The sequence below is a fragment of the Pezoporus wallicus genome, unplaced genomic scaffold, assembly GCF_028554395.1.
Source record: "Pezoporus wallicus isolate ANWC-B61680 ecotype Strahan unplaced genomic scaffold, APGP_CSIRO_Pwel_v1 contig_6966, whole genome shotgun sequence".
Lineage (NCBI taxonomy): Eukaryota > Metazoa > Chordata > Aves > Psittaciformes > Psittacidae > Pezoporus > Pezoporus wallicus.
In genome coordinates, this window is record NW_026639746.1 from 2,084,219 (window position 1) to 2,100,837 (window position 16,619).

Consider the following 16,619-nt stretch of genomic DNA (forward strand, 5'->3'; position numbering starts at 1 on the left):
TCAGCCATTTCTATCTCACAGCCAGCTAGAGAAGTGCTTCTGTGAGGGTTTTTTAAGGGCAATGCTTTTTAGTACTGATGTTGCTAACTTTTAGCTGTACTGAGTAAATGTACACATACACACATACAAATTTATATATACCAACTGTATACCTACAAATTCTATCTATATTACATGTAAATGTGTATCTGTTGCATAGAAATGTTCATCTCTACTTTGTTTTGTAAACAAGCCATATTTAGTCATTTCTTTTAATTTCCCATTATTATGCAGTAGGCCCAACCCGGCAACATGTTATGCATATTTCTGGCTCCACTGAGGTTTTCTGGTGCTCAGAATGCTGCTGAGGATGCTCTGTTCCCTGCAGAGTTAGGTGTGCTGGGTAGGTTATATTTTGATATCGACAGCGAGTCAACCCCTGATATTGGAGCCCTTTTCTGTGTAGTGCTTCCTGTGACTCCTTGGCACAAAAACGAGAGGACAGAATTTGTGCTGGGGATGCAGTTAGCGTAGCTGACAGCTGTTTTGCACATCCTTTGTATCTCCAGAACTGGGATACAAAGCCAGTGTTGGACACTGAGGCAAGAAAAGCAGAGCTGGGGCTCCTCTCACTTGTTCCTGGTTACCAGCAATCAGGTTATCTGCCAGTTAAGAGTACAGCAGGGATGGTGCTCGCAGGGTCTATGTCTGTAAGAGAGAAGTGCTGTACTGAGAGTATTTCATCTCTGGCTTTAAGAAAACTTGTCACTGCCCTTTCAGGCTGGCATCAGAGGGAGCACTAATGAAAAACTAAGTCTGAGAGCATGAGCCCAGGCTCCGAAACTGGATTTATGCTGATTCATTGAAAACTGAAGACAGCCTTAAACACACTTGACCTAGCACTGCAGCGGGGAGAATTCTTCCCCTCGCATCACAGTCCTAGAAGAGTATTCACAGTGGTAGTGAAAACCCAGCTTTAACCTTCCAGTCAGAAGGTTCAAGAAGCTCTTAGAAGAGCTCACCAGTGTTGTCCCTCCCAAGCTTATGGTTGCAGGCACTGAAGCACAGGAAAGGGAAACAATTTGTCCCAAAGCTACTGAGGCTGTGTCTAAATTATCTATCTAGAGAACGTGCCATAGATAGGGCACTACCCTACCTGGCAGCATAAGCAAGTGAGGATGGTGTTGGGTGCTGCAGGAAAGCTTTCTGAATTCTTCTGCTAGCTGGAAACACATTATTATTATACATTCTCGTTATACTATTCTAATTATTATATAATTATTATTAATAATAATTCCAGAAGCATTGTGGAATGCTGACAAAGGAATGTTTTGCTTTAAAGAAACAATGGGGTTTCAGATTAAAATCATTCTGCTAAAATGCAAGCCACGGAGCACAGTAGGAGTTTGAAACAGGACCATTATTTTTCAGGCACCTTCCAATATTTTCTGGCTTTTAATGAGGAATATTCCACTCCATGAGTAAACAGACTGCAACTAATGGGAAAACATTCTATGTACATTATTTACAAGCAACAAACTGTCAGCTTTCGCTGTTCTCTGAGCCGCTTTCGAGTGTTTCTGAGCTGATTTTGCAGCATTGTACAAACAGAAAAATTTATGAATAACTCAGCGACACCAATGAGGGTCTCGGAGCCTGGCAGGTCAGGATCAAGGGAATTCTGGCCCACCAATCCTGTTGTCCTCAGTGGCTATTGATGCTTTTGACTCAAGGCTTTATTGACTTGCTGTTTTTCCACCGAATGAATCTGCCAGGAGTCCGACCCAGTTTAAGCTGAAAGAAGAAGTTCTTGGGCCTCCTGCTGGGCTTGAGGGCAAATAATTTACTGACTCTTTTGGTTAACTAGAAATATTTTGCTTTATAATCTCAGGGCTCATAGCACTCACCAGCCTAGCTTTCCAAAAACATATCCATGGAGTGCACAGACTACAATAAATCCCTGGAAGAGGAATGCATGATTCACAAGCAAAATCTGATGTCCTGCATGAAAGGAGACAGAAACCACTCCACATTCTCCACTGCAGATGCCTGCCTGTAAAGAAAAATTACGTGCTTTAAAGATTATGCTGGGTTTTGCTCTTAGAGCTTTTGTACCATGTCAATAGAGCCCCGGCAGTTTACTGCAGTTACTGCTCTGGGATAACAAGCCTGTGCCCAGGCCCTGGGGCGCACGGCAGAAGGGGGTAGTTTTGTTGCTGAGTTAAAGAGCCTCTGAGAGCGGTCCAGGAACCTCTTTTGCAAAGTGATGGATGTGTTCTTCCACGCAAACTTGGAAACAGGATGTGTCACAATGGGGGCTAAGAAAACTCTGTGCTATTTGTCCTCTTGTGTCCTGCGGATTTCACATTGACAGATTTATCCTGCTATTGCAAAGGCCTAAACAATGTAAAGGAGTGATGAGATGTATAGAAGAAATTAATAGCCTGGAGAAGAGAAGGCTCCAGGGAGACCTTATTATTTAAGCCTATCAATGTTAGAGGGGGCTTACAAGAAAAAATGGAGAGAGACTATTTAATAAGACCTGTAGTGATAGGACAGGGGTAATAATTTTTAGCTAAAAAGACCAGATATAAGGAAGGAAGAGTCCAAAACAACAAAGCTGAGAGCCTGAGGGACCAGGTATCCAGTGAAGTAAAGGGATCCTTCACATAACAAGAGCAGCAGAAGAGTCAAAGGAGCTTCTGGAAGAGCTCTAAGTATCATGACAATGACTCCAAGGCAATAGCAGAGGATACTGTAATGCCTAGGAAGAAGACATTGAGTGAAGGGCCACAAAGATAATGGAGGTACTGAGCACCTCTCTTATAAGGAAAAGCTGAGAGAGATGGGACAATGTATATAACCTTTCAGCTAGGCAGGTGGTGGTTGCAAAGGAACAGCATCCAACACACTAAGGTCTGTGCCATCCTGCAGATGCCTGTCTCCAGGCACCCAAGCAGCCAGGCTGCTCTCATGAAAACTCCTTGCAGCCCACATGAAACCAAGGGACTCTCAGCTGTTGAAAGAGGCCATCAGCCTGGGAAAAGCCATCAATAAAAGATACGTGCAGATATGTACTTTCCCTTCTATATTCCAGGATCTTAAAGAATCATAGAATCATAGAATAGTTAGGGTTGGAAAGGACCTTAAGCTCATCTAGTTCCAACCCCCCTGCCATGGGCAGGGACACCTCACACTAAACCATCTCACCCAAGGCTCTGTCCAACCTGGCCTTGAACACTGCCAGGGATGGAGCATTCACAACTTCCTTGGGCAACCCAGTCCAGTGCCTCACCACCCTCACAGTAGAGAACTTCCTCCTTACATCCAATCTAAATCTCCCCTGTTTAAGTTTTAACCTGTTACCCCTTATCCTATCACTACAGTACCTAATGAAGAGTCCCTCCCCAGCATCCTTGTAGGCCCCCTTCAGATACTGGAAGGCTGCTATGAGGTCTTTGCAAAAGCCTTTTTAATTCTTTTTTCCACAGAATTGTCAGAATATCCCACAGCAGCAAAGTGTTTCTCTGCAAGCCTGTCTTTACTTATAAGAGCTGCTGTCTTGGCCTGCCACTACCTAATTTGCTCTAAATCATCAGTTTCTACTCAAATGCTGGGAAGGCCTGGTCTTCTGCCATAAGTTCTTTTGTTTAAACAAAGGCTCATATTAAAGTAACCACAGGATGGGAACCAAGGGCAGATCCAAAACCAAAGTCTTGGAAAGAGACACTTGGACCTAAAGAAAGAGCAATTTCTTTGTCTTGTTTTCCCTTTTACCATCTAACTGCAGGTTTATGTTCCTCTGAATCTCTGGGAAACATTAGGGGAAATACGGGCTGGCCCATGAAATGCCCTCTGCAAGCACACTCCTCTTTCTCCCAGCAAACCAAGTGTCTCCTCTGGAGGTTCTGGCCCTGGGTTTTATACAGTTCTAATTAAAACTTTATGGTTTTATATTGTGCTGACTTCCTCAGCAAATACTTATTAAAATAGGAATGTCATTTTCACTACAAATGGGAATCTGCTTTTTGATTTTTACCCTAAGCATGGAAACCAAAATCCATAAAAGATTATCTAATTTCGGCAAGTTTTAAGTTGTACAATTGAGTTTTGTAAGTTGTGCAGTTAATTAAGATGTACAAATCACTAGGGTGGGTTTTTTTTTAATGTTTCTTGTTTGGGCTAGCAGCAAATTGCAAGATACTTGATGACAGGTTTCATGTGCAAAATCAAGGCAAGAGACTTCTGATGAGATAACTTGCTAATTTATTATAAGTTACTACTTAGCGTCTGGGCAGCACTTGGGAGCTGCTGTCATAGACCAGCAACACAACGGCAGCTCCAGCCAAGAAGCCCCAGGCCCACAGCCGTGGTACTGCTCCCACACAGGAGAGATCTCTTGACATCCCTGAGCACCCACCCAGTGCAACACACCACCACAGTGGGCACAGAAGAGGATGCAGAACCATTTCCCCTACCAGCAATGAGAAAACAGGGAGGGCCAGCAGGTGCTAATGCTGATTGCTGGATCTGGAGAGCCAAAATCAGTGGAATTTATCAGTTCATGTGCGAGGTGAATTCTGCCCAGAGGGTAGGATTATGCATGAGCCATCATCATGTTCAGCTTTGCCCCTTGAATGTGGCAACATTCAGCTACCATGAGGTAGAATTAAACTATGGATTTATCGTGTATGAACTACCTCGGTGTGGCTACTATGCATGTGCTCACTCTTGCCCCATGCTAAATGCTAAATAAATCCCCCATTCTACCTAAGAGCAAGCTTTGCTTTACCATCAGATGGGCACATATACAAGACTTGTTACCCCAAAGTACCTAACACCTCCTAAATCCATGCCCTACCCTTCCCCACCAGCTTCTTGTACTCTGGGGAGTTGACTCCATTAGGAAACTCCTTAGAGACAGGAACACTAATTCCTCCATTGCAGTGTTGAAATTTTAAATATTCATTTGTTGATTTTGGCTAGAAAGCCAAAACTGATGTGATAAGTGATACCAAATGTGTCTAAATGAGCTGTGATTGTGCTGAGCAATCTATCAGGTTCAGAGTAATAAATGACTATACAAAGAGCTGGCCTTAATGATGTTTCCTCTGCAGAAATAAAGACCCAAAGCATTTGGGTCCTGAGGAGCACTGACAAGACTTGTTTGACATGGATGTCTGATACATACAGATTTTATAGCAGAGAGGTTGCTATACCTGAATGCAAACTGAGGACTTTTTCGTAACATTTCCATTTTCTTCCCTGGAATGTTAATCAAGCAGCAGATGTATGAACAAGGTAACACTGATTCTGTTAGCAGGCTGCCAACCAGCTAAGTGACTTTTTCTGTGCACGAGCTAATGTGTGTGTGCGGGTCCAATTATCCCTTACTCCTGGGGAAATGATTGCTAATATTTAGCAGCACTGTTATTCGGATGATACATTACCTCCAAATGTTTCTGTTAAAATATCTTCCCTTTGATACTCCCTTAATTGCCTTCTGAAGTGTTACCGGGTACCTGCCCTTGCGTTGATATATTAAATCATTTTCTTTTAATTGGAGCATTCAAAGACAAAAGCTTTACAAATAAAATGGAGTCAACTCACCTCCACATTAGCCTGGACCATTTATTTTGCAGTCACTTGGGCTGATCCTGCTGTCTTGCCAGGTGTGAGTCCTGCTGGGCAGGCAGGATGGGATCGCTTGTCTTCAGCAAGTCAGAGGCAGCAAATGTCCTCCCTGTCGAGTGCACTTCACCACAGCAAGCCTGTACTTCAGTGGCATAATGGAACCACTATCCCCAGCCCATAGAAATCCACATGTAATTTAATATAAACTGCTTTATTCAGACACAACTGGCACAGGACATCTTTCATAATCTAAATTATTTGCATTATTTATTTATCAAGGTCAGGCAGAGGGTTTGGAGAGCTCGTTACTTTGGCACATGTCAGGGGAAAAAATAACTAAAACCACAGTTGTGAAATGTTTTCTCAAGTAGTGCTCTTCTCCATCTCCTGCAAAAATGTTGGGGTGAAAACACCTGACACGCATACAGAAGGAGGGATGTACAAGACTGAAAGAGAGAGGGCAGTAGGTTCATGCAAAATATACAATTCAAATGTACTTGCCAATTTTGGATCAGTGGACAAAAGCACTGAAGTAGAGGGATTTTCTCCCCTTTTCTTAAGAGTCCAGTGCTGTGGAGCGGGTTCGTTCTCCCAGCACCAGCTCTGCTTTACTGTCAAAACTGCCCTGATCATTAAGAATCTTGCAATAAGAAGGATTTCTAGCCAGTAAATCTGATACCTTTCTACACCAGAGAGTAAGCCGATGATCTGCAGTATGAATTGTACTGAGCTGTATGGTGCTGTTCAATATTCACTTGCCCCCTGGCAGGAGCCTGACAGGTCTGCTCAAGTACAGGCTGACCGACCAAAGCTCTGTGCATGTGGTGAGTACACGTAACAGCATTTCTATACAGTACACAACAAGCACTTCCAATTAGCTTATGCCAGTGCCTCCCACCCTCCCCCTCTTCCCAGGAGACTTGAATAGTGTCAACAGGAACTACCTTCAGTACCTGCATAGAAACGTCTCCATTAACTTCAGAATAGCCTTTGATCACAGTCATGGGCTGAGATGGAAACGGAAGATTCCGAAAGGAGCCACTTTCTATTCCCTCTGATAACCCAAAAGCTGACATTTCATACATGATTTAACCCGTCTTGAATAGACTCGTAAATGTCCATCTTTGTTGGTTAATACTCCCTCAGAATCCATTACTAATTTCATTAGGGTTGATAAAGTATTATAATCCATTAAATTGATTGAGTGATTTTAGCATTTAGTACAAGTATTTGTAACAATCTCAGCAGCTATCCTGGTAACCAGCATCCATAACAGGCTTCCTAAATGAACTTTAAGAGCAATTAACCAGTTAATACCTTAATTGCATATTGCATTAATTATACAGTCATCCAGCAACAGCGATTAAAATTCAAGTCTTGCCTGAAGGTAGACTTAAGAATCAACAAATACATTTTTAACAGCTTAAAGCTAAAGTCACCTTTTGTATAACTTCTTATTAAGACTTAATCACAATACTGGACTTGCAAGTGACTTGCAGACAGCTATTTATCTGAATTTCTTTTCATACATACCCCTTTTTTGTTATTAGCCATGTGTTATCATTCAATGTGCTTACACATCTTTGCACGTGTTGTACAATTTTGTCTATCAAGAGGTTTATAATCAGTTTGTCAGGAAGAAATTTGATTTTTTAAATTACAACATTAAATCCAAAACTGTCACAACTGCAGATGAGAAAAATAGAGAAAATAAATGTTTCCACAAAGCTTGTGTAATAGGATCCAAATTGGTCTCAGTGATGGACAGGGAGTAGAAATTCTTCTTTTGCTAAACCCTGTGCAAAGAGACGTCCTCCTAGCAGTAAGCAGCAATGTTTATTCTTTCACTGTCATAAGTCACATGCAGCTAAAACCATTCATCACTCACTCACGGCTTTGATAACATATTTATATTGCACAAAAAGAACTTGGAACAGTTTTCCATATACCCATAGTGTGTGTTTTGTGTTTATGCTAATTTGTTTTATGGATTTAGAGTGCTCCCGGTGGTACTGCGATGAAATCTGTGCAGTTATTGTAATTGGATTTACCTTGCCAGAGGAAAGGTCAGTGTTCAAAGAAGAAGGAATTACTATACCTTTCCCTTCATCAGCCAGCCCCCTCTCCAGTGTGTACACATGAAGCTCCAATTCCCATCTCCTTAGTTGACTAACAATTTTACTGCCTCTTGTCTGAGAAAAAAAATCCAAAACAGAGTAACCTTCAGCTGAAAGCATTTACAAGCTGCATTTAGAAATCACTATACTCATTTCTGAAGTGCCATCACCCCGAGTGAGGTGAAATGGCTTTTCTAATAGGAAGCAGTGACAGCCAATTTCAAAGCAAGTTTTCAGGAGGAATGGAGAGAAGTCAGGCTGTAATTATACCTGGTGAAAATTACCTGGGATTGAAGGCTAATAGGGCACCTCTTTTTAAGTCCCAAGGGAATGCTTAAAGGACTGAAGGCAGCAGAGAATGCCCATCATGGGATGGGAGTAGATGATGTGGAACAGACGGACAAGACCAGCTCTACTGAAGGGCCAGGAATGATGGATGTGGGCAGTCATAATGCAGGCACTGAGGCAGGGTAACTGCAGCTGGGGGTTGGTGTGCTCTTAGGCCCAAGCCCATCTCTGTGTGGCCCCATGGGTCCCTACTTGACCACAGCAGTCCAAGCCAGTGCTTACTCAGGCATTTCAGTGTCTCCATACAGTCTTATGCTCTACAGTATCTAAGTACATTTACAGATAGTGAGGGACCCCAGCAGTTCCCAGGGAAGTCAAGCAGCTTTTCCTAGGCAGAATTTGTTGAATCAGTCAAAAGTTAAACTCTTTTTTTCAAGAATATTGACTTTGTACAAACCAAATTTACACCAAAGTGCCAGGAGAACAGTTTCACAACCGGCATACATGGCTCCACGTAAGGTAACTGAGCACAGCCGGCAGCTCAGCCCCTGCGCAGGATGCATCCACAGCATGCAGCAAACACATTGGTTACTGCCTGAGCCAGTCTTTCCCTCAGGTCTCTGTGTCTCTGGCTGCAAGAGGGATTAAACATTTTTTACTTGTATATTTTCTGATGGGCAAGGTCAGTCTCTGAAATGATGGGTACTGGATCGTATCCACCCAAACGTAAGTGTAAGTGACCCATGAAATTAAAGAGCATTTTCTAGCATTCACTCAGGACAGCTCAAGTTTCCCAATGACTGATCACCCTGGAAAGTCCTAGCAACAGCAAAAAGATATTCATCTTTAGGTGGAAGAAATACGTGAAGTAAAAGTACATGAGCAAGAAAAGCCTAACTTGGGTCCAATGAAACAGAAAAGTGGTGGTGGTTTGGGACTGGTTGTTGGATTTTTTTTCACATCAGAGAACAAAATACAAAACAAGGAATGAAAAATAATTCTATAGCTGTGCTATATCTTAAAATATTTAAGGAACTGATATAGTGTGTATATATATATATAGTATAGCATCAGTGATTAGGGCAGCTTATAGGGAGCACTGCACAACAGCACTGCAGGATCTGGCTGTTGCCTAGGCCTTGGCAAGGATTTCAGTCATCTAGATCTTTGCAAGAAGGGGCCGGCCTGTGAGGAATCACCTCTTTCCACAGCTGTGGTCACAGAGGAGCTCCTCTGATACTTCCCCTTTAGTATAGAATCCAAGACTGTTTACTGTGAGGTCTTGGAGCCATACAGGTCTGCTACCCTCTGAATCTGAAACCATCTAGATTTGGTGATGCACTGAGAGAGGGTCTACACAAGACAGTTAGGGTCTGCCTCTGTTATAGAGTTTTGGAGGGGCTTCCCAGAACACCCAAAGGATATGGTATGGTACCCAGCTACCCTATCTGCCTATTGAAAATCAGCTTGATATCCACCACTTTTTGAATTTCACTATGTCCACTACATTGTTAAAAACCTGCTGGAGTGCCTACAGCTGTATAGGCCTTTCTGTCTTTTTAGTAGTACTAATAAATACATTTTCAGAAAATCAATGTAACAGCACCAAGCTGTAACAGCCCATTAGATAAATACCAAAGGTTGTGCAGTCACTGGGTGACCAAAAATTAGCCAGCTTGATGGTCTCCAAAAAGGGAGACAAGAATTACTTTTCAATCACAAAATCTGCAGGAGATGACTGATGTTTGCATCAAGCAAAAAATTCATGTCAAGCACTAACCTTTTTCTTACTGTGTGAAAATGTCCCTTTATCAAAACATGCCCGTGCATGATTTTAATCTGAGAGACAAACAGTGTTGCCAGGCATCGCAGTGATTTCTTCAACCTATCAATCACACCTTGCTTGGTATTTTGAGCCTTCAGTTATATTCATGGTATCACCAGAGGGTACAAGATGAGATTTGCAGGGGAAGGAAAAAACAGCTTGATATGAAACTGTGTAGTAAGGTTCTCGTTGCCAGCAATGTCATTAGTAGCAGTGACATACCTGCCATCTCAAAGTGCAAACATTTTCTTACAGTCAGCTTTAAAACCACATAAGATACATCTGCCCAGCAATTAGATGCCTGGCATGAGGTGAACAAATGGCTTTTTGTCTGCCCTTTATATAAGTATGTGCCCTACTTATTTAAAAATATTTTTTGAAGCTGGTAATTGCATGTTTTAAATGCAGAAGTTTGTTTAAAATACAAGCAATAAACCAGGAAATCATTACATAAGGGCATTATGAAAACATCCTGGGCATTCATAAGGTAAACTTAAGTTACACAATAATGATATTTTCTCTAGTATTCTATAATCATCTTCCACTAACCTATTGAATTACTCTCTTTGTTCTGAATCTTAAATAGTGAGCTAAAATATTTATCTTCTCCTGCTTCTTCTTTCCTACCAAAAAGGTGCTAACTGGATTTCACGATTTAGCTTTACTCACGGTCAGTGAATGCAGCAGGGCACTGTCTGGCAGTAAAGGAATTAGGAATATGGTGCCTTGTACTCTGAGCTGGTTTCATTTTTAAGCATCCCAGATTTTCAAGCATTGTATCAGATGACATGTCACCAATGAGAACAAGTCTACCAGAACAACTCTGATTTTCAGCCTCTTCATCACAGGGAGATCTGTGGCCCAGAACAGCCAAACCATTCCCTCTTGCATTCTCAGCCTCTTCTTTATAGTCCACAACAGCTGGAGTCTACATGAGGCATGGGCATGTGCCCATGACAGCTATTTGAAGTGCCTAGCACTGAACACGTGAGCAAAGGCAACTGCATCTCTGCCTCCTATTTTGTACATGTACGCTAATGTATACATGAAAGGTATGAATCTCGGCAGAGCAACACTTGCCTTCACACGGTCAAGCTTCAGGTCAGCGTCCAACAATAATATTACTCCCTGAATTTGTCTGCAGCCTACTGCTGCACAAAGGATTCAACTGAAAGGAAACCCACCTGCTGTGTCTGTAATATCCCTATTTCCAAAAAGCACCATTGCCCAGCAGGCAGTGTTCTTCAGCAGAGATGTCCAGGGAACCTTCCGAGGTGATACTTGTGCTCTCCTGCTTTCTAAAACGTTCCTGCATGAATAAAAGTACCCAGCTGTTACCTCAAGACATGCTGTTCAGTAAGTACAGTACCGTGATATCAGCATTCAATCATTCTACTGAAGCTTACTGTAAACAACGCATAGATGAAATGTGCTAAAAAGCCCTGTAGCGTATTTTCAAGATGAAGTTTCTTTTATCAGGTTAGAATCTGTAACGTATTTGTAACTGGCATTTATCCTGACCTCTTCAGGCTGTGTGACACATTCTCATGATACAGAAAATAAAAATGCAGGACTGCTTAGCCATATCCTAGTCCAGAAGCTGCTGCATGCCAAGGCGAAGCCTCAAGAGCACTTGACTGGTCTAGTCACATCTGTTACTACTCAGTGAGTATTGTTTAACATTTGATTATGTTTTTCAAGAGGTTTCATTCAATCCTTCTATGAACCAGCGGTTTGACTGGTGTATACAATGAGTACAGGCTCATCCAGGCTGGTAACCACAGTGAGTAAACCCCAGCAGTGGCCCACAGAGATGCTTCAGTTAGCTCTGTGGGAGCCATCACTGCAACCAGGAGCAGGGTTAGCCACGCCAGTGTGCGTTCTACCCCAGCTGGACAGACCTGCCGGGGCGCTTCACAACCCAGGCTGGGAGTTACATGGTGCTCCACTGAGCCATAGGTCACCAGCTGGGGTGTCTGTCCTAGCTTCCTCTGGGTCTCTGCTCTTGGCTATGCCATAGCTCTTCTTTTGTAAGTGGAAAACTTCCTCAAGAATGGGTGAGGGAAGGACAACTGCACAATAGGAACTCATACCACTTCATCCCAAGTGCCTCCACTCAGCACAGCTTCAGATCAGTCCACCCAGCCTGAGAATAAGAATAGGAGATGATGAACGATGTACAAAATCTCCAACCATAAATATTGACTGAGTTGTCCTGAAATGGCTGGATAAGGTAGTGAAAAAGAAATAATCACTGCTTCTTGTCTCTATTATAGTGGGACTGAAACTTAGCATCCATCTTCCTTGCAAGTAAAGATAGATTGCCAGGATTTATCTGGAGATGCAACACAGTGACTGCCCAGTGGCAATATCCTACACACTGTGTTTGTTCATGTAACAGCTGTTCTTTCCCTCTCAGTTTTACCTCAGACCTCAAGTGTGACTACCATGTGTCTCAGTTCCTACAAGTGAACTCTGTGTGATTAAACACCAGAGTGCAGGGTCTGCAGACGTAGACAGCTCTTATACCCAGAGAACGGCATATTGGACATCCTAAAATCACACCATGAAACAGAAGAAGACAGCATTTTGATTCTCCACCAAGCCTTTTCTTTCCCAGGCTGAACAAACCCAGCTCACTTACCCTCTCCTCATATATCATGGTCACCAGCTCCCAAACAAGCTTGGTGGCCCTCTACCAGATGAGTTCCAGCTGGTGACTGTTTCTTGTCCCAAACTGAACAGATGCAACCTCATGGGTGACAGAAACAGAGAATTAATCTTTCCTCTGGTCCTGCTGCCTAATGTTTTTGTTAAACAGCAGAGAAAGTAGCTGACCACATTTGCTGCAAGAGCGCCCTGGTGGCTCTTGTTCATCAAATCCTCCATGGCTGCCAGGCCCTTTTCTGCAAAGCCAGAAAAGGGACAGTCTTCTGGAGCTGTGGACTTCAAAAGTGACTCCAAGGAGAATGATTCGGTTTCTTCTCGTCCCTAATGTCTACACTTGGATGAATTAATATCCTCAGCTGACATTTCCATTTCCCATTAGCTCCTTATTTCTGAATATATGCTCACCCACCTCAGAGAACCGCCCCTTCATCAGCTACAATCACTGCCAGCATGGCACAGCTAACAGTGCATTGACTCACTCCATATGGAAGTATCTGTTTATACAGACTATAAGAATAAAGCACAAAAAGATGTAAGATTGCCTGGACAATACTGCTCCCACAAGCCTTCCATAAATCAGCTGCTTTGGAGCAGATGTGGTGGGATAGACACTGAGGTTTGATTTCTCTTTGATGTCCAGCACATGGGGATGCGTTCTTCACGAAGCTGTCTGTCCAACTCAATTGCTCTACATCAGGACAAATGCAAACAACTCTTCCTGTTACTACTATGTACAGTTCAGTAGCACTGCACTGCACTGACTGAATTAGGAAGAATGACTGAAAAGAGCACTTTGATTTGACCAGCACCAGCAGTGATACAGTAAGTAAAGGGTGCTTCTCCCTTTCCTTTTCTTTCCTTCTTCTCTTGCCCCTACATTATACCATAGCTGCCCGCTTTTAGACATACCAGCCAGTCAGGTTGACATCTGTTGTCATAAGCTTGGAGTCAGCATCACAGGAAATGCTGTGTGTCATGTTCAACTTCCTACATCCTCATAGAATCATTTAGGTTGGAAAAGACCTTTAAGATCATTGAGTCCAACCAATAACCCAGCACTGCCAAGTCCACCAATAAACCATGGCCTTAAGCGCCACATCTATGTGTCTTTTAAATACCTCCAGGGATGGTGACTCCACCACTTTCCCAGGCACCCTGTTCCTATGCTTGTTGAAGAAATCTTTGCTAATACTCAATTTAAACCTCCCCTAGCACAACTTGAGGCCATTTTCCCTTGCCTTGTCACTTGTTACCTGGAAGAAGAGATTGATGCCCACCTGGCTACAACCTCCTTTCAGTCACAGTCTACATCCCGATCAGAAGCAGGCACCTTAATGGATCCAGGCAGTAAATGCTACAGAGATACTGCTTTCCATAATGTGAGGTCTGTCTGATCAACGAGCGCACAGAGCTCACAGATTTCCACAGCACACAGTGTAGGAACACATAGCAGCAATGCCATCTTCCCTGTTGCCATACTGGAGTTCACATGTTCACTTGTGCTTTGGGCTTCATGGTTTCATTAAGCAGTGTCTGACCTTTCTGCAATCAGCAGTGCACAAACCACTGATAACAGAGCACACCACAAACTGTGGGCTGATATCTTATGGGTTAGTGCCAGCTGCCCTGACCACACACCCTTCACTGCATTGAGCTGGTTCATATGGCCACGGGAGGATGAGTGCCCTCAGAAAACCCACAAAGCAACAGTGGCTGATGCTGGTTCCTTGTGTTTTAATCTGAATTGGCACCATCCTTGGTGGAACCATTCAGTGTCCAGTGTCTGTCCTGGCTCTACTGTGGAAAAAGGACAGAGCTGGTTTGACACTCTGGAAGGTGGTATCTATTTCTGCCAGCCCAGTCTTAATGACTAATGGCTGGGCCTTGGGCAAATGATGCATGGATATGCGCACACACTGTTGTACAGGTTGCAGAGTTATACTTTCTATGCTCATGTATGTAGGTCTCCATCAACAAGGCTATGAAAGAAAAGCACCTAAGGACCCTGCTTTTGCAGAATGAAAATCTTCTCCTAAGGAAGTTTCCAATGGCTTCCAGCTTTGTGACAAGCAGCTCTGGAAACGAGTCCCAGGACTCAGTACTGTAAGAAGTTAAACATGAATCAAGTTAAATATGAAATACGTGATCTGACATTTAGGGTGTCAAATGCTTTTTAAATCTCATTTGAAGCAGAACAGTGTGTCCTGAAAACATGTCAATAGGTGCTAGGAATAATCAATATGATAAAAGCCAGGGTGAAGGACAAAAGAAATGCAGTTCCCAAAAATGTAACAGCTAAGGACCTGACCAGCAGCCTGCTGACTGTACCACAATGTCACAATTAAAAGATGGAGAGGAAGCAGCATCAGGGCAATTACATTAGTAATGCTTAGATGATACCATTGAGCAAACTCAGAAAAATAAATAGCTTAAAGGCAAGCAATGCTTTTTATATGCTAGATGGCTCTGTGGACACAAAGATTAATCTGTGTTTCATATTATATTTGAAGCAAACAAGACATTGCACAGTGAAAATTCAGTGAAAAAATAGTTCTGTCTTTTTTTAAAGGGTGAAATATGTAGGAAGCACTGGAGAAATCTTACTGGATTAACTTGCAGGGACAGGATGGTGTTTCAACACTGCTGCTGAGCCTTCTGCAAAAGGAAAAGAACAGGATGAAAAGTGTCTAGAGCAAAAAATGGAGCAATAAATAAACTTGAAGTCATAAGCAGATAAGGAAGATTATACAGAATGGAAACAAAGGAGAACATCCCTGACACACCGGAAGTATGGCACATACAACAGATGCTAGAAAGCTGGCTTCAAAACAGCACTCACATCTCCATTTCTACTTGTTAGGGAGCTCTGTGTTAACCAGACGTATGTCTCAGTTCTGCTTTCAAACCATGAAGCTCATTTTCTGGGAGCCTATCTGGAAGAGAGACCTGAATTCTACCTCTGCTTTCTCCACGAAGTACCTGATGATGTGGAGCCAGCCTATGGGTGACTCCAGACACCTGCAGAATGAGTGAACAGGAGAAGTGAGGCTTCACAGAAATCACTTCAAGCAGATTAGAGAAATCTTTATAGAATTAGAGCATTTGAAATAGTGTTTAATTTTGATCCTATGGCCCAGATAACATTCTCTAGTAAATTCTATTACATGGATTAAAACAATTAACAAAATATTTCCTCTCTACAATAGACAGTACTGAGTGTTCGTTGCAAATGAAAGCTAATGTTAAGGATGGAACAATATGTTCCTTAGATAGCTCCTTTTTTTTTAATGTTAATGGCTCATCCGCAAGCAAATCCACATATCTGACCAATAAGCACAGAGCTACTGAAAAATGCATGTGTATTTGTGCTCTCTTTGATAACAGGGGACACTACATCCTTTGATGTTTTAATTTTACTGGCCCAGAAAGTACATCGGGATAGTAGAGGGCACAAGAAAACACGGCTAAATTGTGATACTCCTCAGCAAACTGCAATGGTCTATTGAACAGATTGAAATGCATATGGTTTTCAATCAAATCAATTTGGGAAGAAGCATTTATTTTTACCACTTCAAAGCATAATGGGTTCATGACCAGTTAACATACCGGTGTAAAATTCTTACTTTACAAAGATAGTCATTCTCTGACACTGAAGGAAATGGAGAAGAACCACAGAAGATCCAACCACTAAGCTGTTTTGCACTCCAGTTTGCTTTGCATGTCTTCCCATAGTATCATCCTGAAAAGCTTAAAATTCACGGATACGATGTGACTCATTGCTTTTTCAAGTTGCACAAAGAAAACGGTGGAATCGAAAAGTAAACGCTACATGTATCACAAGGTTAATGGCAAAAGGGATTCACCCACAGTTAAATCCTTTTCACAGTTCATGCTTAAACTCTGCTCAGAAAAGTTTCTTTGTGTCAGTGCAGAATTTACCACTGTTTTCTCCTTTGCAGTTTCACAGCCACCCCATCTACCTTCACCATTCTTTTAGCTGTACTGCTATCTGGAGCTCTTCCTTCATGCCCCTGCACTGGACCAAAAAGCCCAGAAAACAGTATGGGGACAAAATAAAGCAGTGTGAACTGTCTGAAAAATAAATG